The 10,924-nt window shown below is 37.0% G+C and overlaps 2 pseudogenes; one reads left to right on the top strand and one right to left on the bottom strand.

Annotated features, from left to right (window-relative positions):
• Positions 1 to 494: 494 nt before the first annotated feature.
• On the bottom strand, positions 495 to 2,818 carry LOC118030981 (SNW/SKI-interacting protein A-like; annotated as a pseudogene).
• A 257-nt stretch (positions 2,819 to 3,075) lies between these two features.
• On the top strand, positions 3,076 to 9,389 carry LOC118030982 (dolichyl-diphosphooligosaccharide--protein glycosyltransferase subunit STT3A-like; annotated as a pseudogene).
• The last annotated feature ends 1,535 nt before the right edge of the window (positions 9,390 to 10,924 follow it).

The raw sequence follows: 10,924 nt of genomic DNA, 5'->3' as shown, positions 1-10,924 counted from the left end.
ATCATCTCGCAGCACGTTCTTCGCCAATGAATTGCACCATCTTGTCAATCCAGTCCCAAGGCTGTTACAGTTTCTTCTTAGGTGAGCTGCAAGTCATCTGCAGGAACTTCGCAGCTGTTTCATCACTCGGATAACTCGCAGTGGCGAGATATATGTGCACATGCAAGTCTTGGCTTCACCCTGTCAAGAGCTGTCGATTAATAAACACTCTTTAACAGTACAGTCTAGTCTCAGCCAAATAATTCTGTATCTGCATGCTGATAATTGTTCCAAAAATGACCAAGTAGAAAGAAAACGAATGGGCAGGGCACTTCGATTACAAAACCAAAATAGGCAAACCTAGAAACACCACAGCAAACAAATGAAAAGTAATTGCGGACCAACTAAGAGCACACACCATGAGAGGGATGGAATTATTTCAAATCCTGGAGAAACTTTAAACATAGTAGTACATCGGCAGAAGCTACATCAGGGTGGCATCAACTAAAAGAAGCTTAAAAAAAAACATTACATCATTGAAAAACGGTGGGAAAACAAAGGGAAACAAGCCATGTGTTCACACAGCATGTCACCTTAAATAGAACTACAAAGCAAGACACCTATCGCCCCCTCTCAAATCCAATACGAGTTCTACCAGAGCCTCCATCATGGCCATCTCGTGTTGAAGATCCTCCACTAGCTCTCATTGTGCCACCAGAACCAACTTTGTCCATGGCTTTCTTACCCTTCTTCACTTCAGTCAAAACTGATCCAGACCAAATGGATCAGCTTCTTCTTCTTCATCCTTCTCAAACTCAACTGGCCTGTCCCGTGGGCCTGTCCTCTGTGAAGTACCAGCAAATTCCTTGTCAGGTTTGAATCGTTCCGTCTTCATTATCTTATCTATTTGCTCATCTGCACCTCCATACATATCAGCATCCGCATTCTTCTTTGGCTGATATAGAGTTGAAAGTGTGGGCTGAGCTGTGTGAAAAGGCCTTTGTCGTACACGTTGTATTGATCATCAGCAGCAAAACCAGAATCCATTCCTTTCTCTTGGTTGAACAACCTTTGATCATATGCAACTTCTCCCCCTTTTCCAGCTCCAGTAGAGGCCATACCAAGAGCAACCTTCTCACTGATGTCACGATCTCTATCTCTTGTGATCTTGCTCTTCTTACCCATTGCAGCATCTTTTGCTTCCAGTCTTCTTTCTCTCTCCCTTTCTCGACGGCGCTCCTCACGAATTTTCTCACGCCGCAGCCTCTCTTCCCTCTCTTCCCTTGTCTCCTTTGGGGCATCCCTCTCCCTTTCCTTCACGTGTTCATATTCCCTCTCATGTCAACATCATCCATTGCACCCCTCTCTAATGGAACTGGAGCAGAAGGAGGGGGTGCTGCACCGGTTCTCTCAGAACGTGCTTTCTGAGCTAATGCCCGTAACTCCTGCTCTTTCCTTTCCTTCTCCTTCATCATCATCTCCTTTTGAACCTTGGATCTCATAGCAACAGCTTCTCTAGCCTTCTGCTCGGCAACATAAAGGGCCTCTGACAGCTTAGCAAAATTATCATTAATCTGAACATCCTGCAGGCCTCTTCCATCAGCAGCCAGACGCTTATCAAGAGGAATTGTGTAACCCTTAGGATTCTTCCAATTCGAGATACAAGGCGGGATTTTCCAATCCTGCTGATCTTTCACAGTCACAGGTCGAGGCGGCGAGTGCATAACCGGCACAGGTGGTGATCCCGAAGCCTTAGGAACCCTCTTATGCTTGAACTTAGGTGGCTCAAGTGGGTCCACAGGCATTTCCACCATTCTAATAATCCTCTCTTTGGCACCAGAGTTAAACGCTGCTGACTGCTGAGAAGGCTTATACTTAATATACTTTGAATCCGAAGATTGTTTGGGCACATTCTTTGGCTGAGCTGCGCTCAACCTGACATTCACAATTTTTTCAAGCGCAGCTTTTGTTTCCAGTGTGGTCTCCTCAATCTCTTTCTGCAATTCCTCACCCTCACCCTCATCCTCATCCTCATCTCCCTCTTCCTCACTCTTCAACAGCTTTGGAATCAAATCCTTATGTTGCGAATACACAATCTTCTTGGCATTCTCATTCTGTTTCACAATTGCATCATAAGCAACATTCCCATGAGCATCAACAGTCAACGCCAAAATCTTCGAACCAGGTTTTGCAGATTTACTCCTACCCATATCAAGCGGGTATTGAGCAACATGAATCTCAGGAAATGCACCCCCATCACCAAAATCTTCAACTTTCCTGGGAACAAAACCCTTACGCTGCAAGTAAGGAGGTACGGGGTTATGCTTAATTGCAGCAGAAGCAGATTGTTCAGCCTCAGATGAACTAAACCTCTGCTTGAACCACGGATCATTGGAATGATCATAGTAAGTTGTGGTAGTGGATTTAACCGGAGGCAGTAATTCCTTTAAAGCCGCCATGATAATTGCAGCCTCCTAGAGGAAGATAAAACCCTAACCCTAACCCTAAATCGTCCATTAAAAAAAGTGAAAGAAATCAATCAGTTCACCTACGTAATCAAATCTTAATTAAGAACTAATTAATATAACAAAAAAATAAGAATAAACTTCATCGAATAAAAATAGATTCTTAATAGCCTAAACAGGGGAAAAAAGGAAGAAAAATCAACCTACTTACTCGAATATGTCTCTGCTGAAGCTTTTTCAGAAGAAATATTTCAAAAAATAGAGATATGATTTAGGGATTCGACAACAAATATGAGAGAGAGAGAGAGAGAGAGACGCGGCTGGTGATAAAAAACACGATCAGATAATTTGAAAGCTGAGAGAGGAGCAAGAGGAAATATGATGGGTCGTTTTTATTGGGCTTGTTTTACTCGGGTCGGTGCTCCAGAATCCGTCAGGACTCGGACTCGAGACCTGGCTAGTCAATAAGAGCCACGTTGATGACTACGTCGGATGACCAATACGATCTTACCACTTATATACGTCAGGGACAAATATGTCAATTAAATAGTCAAATTAGACCTATATTTGTAATTTGATAGTTTGGTGGAGGCACCGTTTGGCAGCTCGCGCAAATCAGCTGCTCTTTCACAGGAGTCATTGCTCACTCCCTCCTCTTCTACTCAAATCAAACGCAAACTCAAAGGCGTCTTCTCTTTCTACTAGACGACCTAAAAAGACAAAAAACCCTCCGTTACAAAGGCATACAAATATTATTAATGGCGGTCGCGGAGAGCTCGAGAGAGACGACAGCAGGAACGCTGCGAAATGCGTTTGGCAATGTGCTCTCTTTCTTCATTCTCCTCTTGATTGGAGTTCTGGCGTTCTCGATTCGCAAATCAGCTGCTCTTTCACAGGAGTCGTTGCTCACTCCCTCCTCTTCTACTCAAATCAAACGCAAACTCAAAGGCGTCTTCTCTTTCTACTAGACGACCTAAAAAGACAAAAAACCCTCCGTTACAAAGGCACACAAATATTATTAATGGTGGTCGCGGAGAGCTCGAGAGAGACGACAGCAGGAACGCTGCGAAATGCGTTTGGCAATGTGCTCTCTTTCTTCATTCTCCTCTTGATTGGAGTTCTGGCGTTCTCGATTCGCCTTTTCTCTGTCAGTTCACTCCTCTAACCTCTGCTTCTAGATCCGATCTTTATAATTGCCATTTCTGGTATAATTTTGTGTTTACCCGTTTGGTTTCTGAGGAAGTAGAGGAAAATTCAATTAAACTGGTTTATTGATCGACTTTTTAAATTTGAATTCGCTGTCTTTTTCCATTTGGAAAGCAAAGGAAAAGATATGAGATTTTTCTTTGCCTTAAAAAAAGAAAAAAATATTTCTTTTTCTTCTGAAACTAAAGCGAGAAGGTTGGCATGGCCTGGCCTGTCCAGGTAATTTTTCTGATTGTATGATTTGAGCCTTTTTTTTTTTTGTTAAAAAAAAAGCTTTGGTATTATTGGAAGTAGAGTTGATTTGTGTGTTTTGTTAGCTGTTGCAGTTTTTTAAACTTGTGGATTGATTTTCAGGTAATAAAGTATGAGAGTGCTATTCACGAGTTCGATCCGTATTTCAATTACAGAGTCACCCAGGTTCGATTTTCCTCACGATAGTTCTTGAAATCCTTTCTTTTATTTTTTTATACAAATTTGTACAGAGTATGAGAAATTTAAGTGTTGTGTGTTTTAGTTTTTGACAAAGAATGGGGTTTATGACTTTCGGAGTTGGTTTGATGATTGAACCTGGTAAGCGCAGATAATTCTCACGCTGGAAAGTTGTTGGTTAGCTGTTCTTTTTGCTAGGTTTTTTGTATGGGAACTTAAATTGCCTGTTTTTGTATATTTCACTTAAGGTATCCTCTTGGTCGTGTGATTGATGGAACTGTTTACCCTGGGGTGACCTTGACAGCAGGCACACTTTGGTGGTGAGTACCTTGTAGGTAATCATAAGAAATACATTCATTAGTTTCTGGCGTAAATTTGCAATGCTACTTTTCTGTGCTTGTTGCTGTTTGCAGTTTCCGTGAATTATTAACATTTGCAATGGCATGTATTACTGAGTCCTATATTGTCTAATTTTTTGAGTCATTACTCTCCGGTGTCATGTTATTGAATTCCTTGAACTTTCCATTGTCTATCGAGTCTGTTTGTGTATTCACTGCACCAATTTTCTCTGCATTTGCTTCATGGGCGACTTACTTTTGACCAAGGTTTGTATAGTGACTCAATTCTTGTCTCTACTGATGTAGATTGTAGCTGGTTTTGCTGATGACATTCAATTGTTTATCTTAATAGGAAGTTAAGGGTACTGGTGCAGGACTGACAGCAGCTATTCTTTTGGCCATGGTAAATTATATAACAGGTATTCATAACTTTATGGTTCCTTGTATTGTATCTATATTTTTTGAACAGCAGCAATGAGGCATTACTTTTTGATATGAGTTTGTCGCAATATTATAAAAAACTATTTCACCTAGTTTCTAATAATTTGTATGTCCTCTTCCAATTGGTATGCCTGGTTCACAATTCCCTTTGTCTTTTTTGTTTTGTCTTTTGTATTCTGATCAGTTGATGAATGGAGATCATTGTAAATAAAAATGTTATTGTTGTTTTTTTTAGAGGATACAACGTTTGACAAATTTGAAAGAAAAATGTTCAACTTTTAACGCATGCTTTAAAGTCTGTATAGTTGGGTTGGCCCTCTATATAAGATATTATTGTTGTAAGGCTTCTGTACTAAGTTGTAGTCCTTCAGAATGTATAAACATGTTGAACCCAAAATCCTAACTGCTAGATTATTTGCTCTCGTACACAGGTCCCGTCATATATATCTCGATCTGTGGCTGGTAGCTATGACAATGAAGCTGTAGCTATATTTGCTCTCATCTTCACTTTCTATCTTTATATAAAGGTTAGGATTCTGATGTCAATTAGAGAAAACAAAATTCCACACATTCTTCTCAAAACTGTTAATTCAAGGACAAATCAGATCTAATGTACCATTTTATATTTTTACTTCGTAAACTTGTATCCCATAGATTGGTTGTTGGTTCTGTGGTGTTTTATATTTCACATTGTATTCGTTGCTGATATAGATTTTATATCATGTGCAGACATTGAATACAGGATCCCTCCTTTACGCCACTTTAAACACCTTGGCATGCTTTTACATGGTACGCTTTGGGATAATATTTCCTGGCATCTTATTATTCCTTATGATATTTATGTTTATTGTTATGTTGCTTTGTCTTTCTGGTTTGTTCACGGGTAGGGTACATGCTTATTATTAATCTTATTCCAATGCATGTGCTTTTGTGCATTGTGACTGGTCACTACTCTTCTTGACTGTATATTGCATATGCTCCGCTTGTAAGTGCCTATAATGCTCAATAAGATTGTGTATCATAGTGAAAGGAAAATAGACAATCAATAGTTTATCACAATAATTGAAGATTGCATGCTAACATTGCTTGTCTTTGGACAAGAAGAAAACTGTTTACATACACGTTTTTTCTTCAATCATTAATGAAGTGAGAATACATAATCTGGAGTTAAGACTTATGACTACATATTAGGATACTTAGTAGGTCTGGGTGAGTGTAGATTATGGCTGTCAGCCTCACCTTTCATCGATATGTTTTTATACTACTGATAACTAATTCTGAACCTTTTCATGTGCATGGATAAAATGATAACCTCTTCACTTTACATTTATCACTGTAATACAGTGGCATTTTGTATCGCTTTCCTTTTCCTTGGGGCTCGGGTGTGCTTGTTTGGCATAGGTTTTATTACCCTTCTCTTGTTTTACTCATAGGGCACCATGGATGTGAAATCATCTAATCTCTGTTGAACCACAATTAACACATGCAACTTTTTTTTTTCACCTTGACGTATTAACTACATGCCAGGGGCTTGGGAACAATATTTAAAGAACACACTTTTGTTCTTTATGTCTGCTACCTTGTCAATGGGCGAGTAATTTTTTTTGTTATCTTACTTTGATGTCTTAGGTACAAGTCATGGGCTTGGGGACAATTTTTAAAGAACATACCTTTACTTTTGATATCTGTTACCTGTCAATGGATGACTAGTTTGATTGATACATTTTTATAAAACTTTTCCTTGGTTAGACATTGCAGACTTGCAGTAGTCATCTCTACACAAAAGAAATTTCTTGGTTTTTGTTGATATGTACTTTTCAATGCAGGTGGTCTTGGGAACACTATTAGTAGCATTGGTGCCTGTTGTTGGTTTTGATGCTGTAATGATGTCAGAACATTTTGCTTCATTTTTGGTGAGTTATTATAACACATAATTCATCAAGACACAATGTTTTTATAAATTTCTTGAATCTGATTATTTGTTCATCTTGAAGTGAGAAAAAATTGAAATTGTTCTTGCCTTAGATATGTGATCTTTGAAAAATGTAAAAATTTAATTCGCAACAATCTTTCTGGATGGCTGTCCCATGCTGTCTCGTTCAAGTTAGAGACCAGGTGGCTTCTATAAGTTGTCAGTGTGAGACTACTATTTAATAATACAAGATTTTTTATTAGCCATTCAAGCTGTTGGTATGGAGAGGTCTAGCATGCTTTTAAGGTTTTGACGGTAAGAACAGGAATAAATAAATGTATTAATCATGAGTAACTTTTATACATAACCAACAGGGCCCTTATTGTTGCTTACTTTGGTTTTCCAGATAGGCCCTTATACATGAGCAATAGGGCAGTTCTGTATCTGCAATTCTTTCGTTATTCACTTTCTTGGTACTAATTTTACTTCTGCAGGTTTTCATTATCATCCATGTGGTGGCTCTTGTATATCATGTCAAAGGGATTCTCTCTCCAAGAATGTTTGAAGTAGATGTTATGTGTTGTATCTGTGGGCCTGTGAGCATCCCTGATAATCTGTTTTCCATAATACTTGAATGCAGTAAAGAATGGATGTTTTGGTATGTGTTAAATGAATATTTCCTAATATTTATTTTATGTGTTGTGATAGAACATGAAACTGATACACATGCTTCAATATTATGTAACAGGGTTGTTTGTTGTGTTATGGTAGCTGTTCTAGTGGCACTGGTAGCTTCCAGCCCAACAAAGGGATGGAGTGGATGAAGTTTGAGCTTGCTTCATCCGTAAGTACCTAGTTCATAATTCACGTAAGCCTTTACTACAGTGACTCTGGATTGATGCAGTCCAAGGGAATCCAAAGATTGTATTCAAGGATATAACTTGGGTTGGTGCAATCTGATCTGAACCCACCTAATCTTTTAGGTTGGAGTTGCTTGGTCCTTCATCGGGCTTCATCTGCACTGCTTCAAATGAACAGACCTACATATCTCTCCCAGTCTCCCTTTTCCTTTGAAACATGTCACACATCAGCAATCCCTATGACATACTATCTCGGTTATATTAATTAATTAGTCCCTTTTCCTTTGAAACATGTCACACATCAGCAATCCCTATGACATACTATCTCGGTTATATTAATTAATTAGTCCATGTTCAAGCTCATACTTGTAGACATTTATTAGCCTTTTTGTTTTAGTGCTCTTACTTGAAGACATTTATAAGCCTATTTGTTTTAGTGACTGGTATTCCCAATCAATTTCTGACATTCATTATGCCCCATTTTTATTTTCATTGTATTATGACAGAACTTATGCGAGCAAGTATATACCAATCATTGCTAGTGTCAGTGAACATCAACCCCCAACGTGGCCATCTTACTTCATGGACATTAATGTTTTGGCTTTCTTGGTTCCAGCTGGGATTATCGCAAGTTACATGTTTAAAATGCAACTGAGCCTTTCTTCTCAATTTATTACTTCACACCTATGACGTGTCTCATCATGGTTTCTTTTTTGGCAGTCATGCTTTTTGCCTTTATCCGATGCGAGCTCCTTTGTTGTGCTTTATATCGTATCATCTGTATATTTTTCTGGTGTCATGGTGAGAAGAATCTTTGGACTTTTAATTTATTGGGATTACTTTTTGGCTCTGCTCATTAATTTATGTGGTCATTGTGTTTTCCTTGTGCCATAGGTGCGTCTTATGCTCGTACTTGCTCCAGTAGCATGTATCATGTCTGGGATCGCTCTTTCTGAAGCTTTTAATGTCTTAACTCGATCAATCAAGTTTCAGCTACCTGGATCATCAGAAACTTCCCAAGTTGATGTAAGCATGCTTGCTTTCCTCTGTACTGCTGGGTTTATGCTTGCTCAATTATTTGCAAAGTCAACTTCATGACTAAGGTTCCATTGATGCTTTTGACAATTAAGTCAGGGGATACCCGTACTAGTACTGATGGAGAACAAAATGACATAGCCAACACTGAGAAAGTGGATAAGATAGTAAAAGGACGACTATTGAAAAAGAACAAGAAGAATGAAAACGAGCCTGTGGAGAGGGCATCTGTTAAGTCCCGAATTGAAAGGAGAATTCTTGTTTTACATTTCGAGGCATCTGTCATTGTTATTATCTTGCTTGTGTTGCTTGGCGCTTTCTATGTGGTATATAGAATCCCCTTACTTTTTCCCTATATTGTGAAATTCACATGCATGCTCACATTTTGGGATTTTTTATGTCACTTCTCCATTTATGGTTGTGCATGGTAGTTTTCCTGTCCTCACCAGAACAATTGCTGTAGCTGAATAGTTGCTTTATTTGGGTTGGAATAGTCATTAAGGGTCTAGACAAAAGATTTCCTCATATACACCCATAGAGAGAGACAAAGGTCTGATGCAGCATGATAGTTGTCTGCAGTAGCCTTTGCAGTCATTTTGTAAATGTTGGTACCAAAGAAAAGAAATAAAAAGAATCACATTTAGCATGTTACATAGGTTTGGGATTTTGTTAGTTAATTTAGAGCTTAGTAATTTAAATGCTGCATCAAGAAAGTTTTGTTGGTTTTAGTGAGATAAAGTTGGACCTTTCATGGAAGTTGTGAATGGTATGTTGCTTATAATTGATGAGCATATGAAGTAATACATGATATTTATTCTAAGAAATGAATTAAAGCTATAAACTTAATGTACTAACCAAGTTTTGAACTTAGTTGATCCACCTGAAAGGATAAAACTCAATGGATCTAAGTTGATCTTTAGGAGAAAGAACAACATGAAAAGCAATATACAAATATATAATGCAAGATTTGAGTTGAAATATTCAATTTTGATGGTCTAATCAATAAATTTGATTCTATAAAAAAATATGGATAAACCCCGTGCTTACAAAAGGTTAATAAGAGTAGTGTTATTTTTCTAATATTATATGTAGATATATTATTGTTAAGAAACAATATATCTTTACTTTACTCAGTAAAGTTTTAGTTGTCCAAGAGGTTTCTCTTTAAAGAAATTGAGAGAAACAACCTATATATTGGATATAGAAATCTATAGAGATCTGGAAGGTTACGTAGATTGTCTCAATTAATGCATATAGACTAGATGTTAAAATAGCTTAGCATGAAAGAATCTAAGATTAAATTCTTATCTATTTTGCATGGAACACCTTCTTTCAAAGACATGTATTTTAAGACACAAATTGAGAGATATATGATGGAAATGGTATCCTATACTTGGTTATAGGATCCATCAATGAAGAAGATAAACTAGAAATTCAAAATTGTTTGAATAAAGATTTAATTTAAAGAAATGTTGGAAAAAATAGTAAACACCAATCAATATATGTTTTACTCTAAATGATAGATGTTTGAGTTTAAAGAGTTCGAAACAAGAGAACACAACTAATTCTATAACTAAATAAAAGTATACCTCTATGTTTGAGGAAATAAAGAGGTTGTTTGGATCAAGAAGTTCCTCAGTGAACTAGATTGGTTCCTATTATTGTTGATCCAGTTGCCCTTAATTGTGATAACAATAAAGCTATTGTATAAGTAAATGAACCAATTTCTTATCAATAATCCAAATAAGTACTTAAGAAAGAAATTGTATTTGATTTGAAAAATTAATGAAATGAAAGATGTAAAAATAAAGCACCCACCGAAGACAATCTAGAAGATCCTCTTACCAAGTCACTATCCATGTAGAAGCATTAATGCTACATTGAGTAATATGATTTAGTGCTAGTGGGAGTTGTTTTTAGTTTAATATGCTACGTAGTTAATCAGTTGGTTATACATGATATTAGTATATTAATGTAAAAACATATTTATTATTAATAAAGGCTTAATTTATCTTTAATATTTATATAATATTATATTAATAAATCTAATATATTTACGAACATAGAGTAAAGATGAAGTCCACGAGACAAAAATGTTTTACAAAGAAAATTATAAAAATTATTATAAATATAAGATTTCTATTGCATCAAAATATTGTTTTCAAAATATTTCTAGTCGATACTCTCTTAAATACTAGACATTTATTAGAATTGTAGAGATTGATACATATTATGTTCTTTCCTTAATGAAATGAAACA

The sequence above is a fragment of the Populus alba genome, chromosome 3 (assembly GCF_005239225.2).
Source record: "Populus alba chromosome 3, ASM523922v2, whole genome shotgun sequence".
NCBI lineage: Eukaryota > Viridiplantae > Streptophyta > Magnoliopsida > Malpighiales > Salicaceae > Populus > Populus alba.
This window is presented reverse-complemented; position numbering and strand designations above follow the sequence as displayed.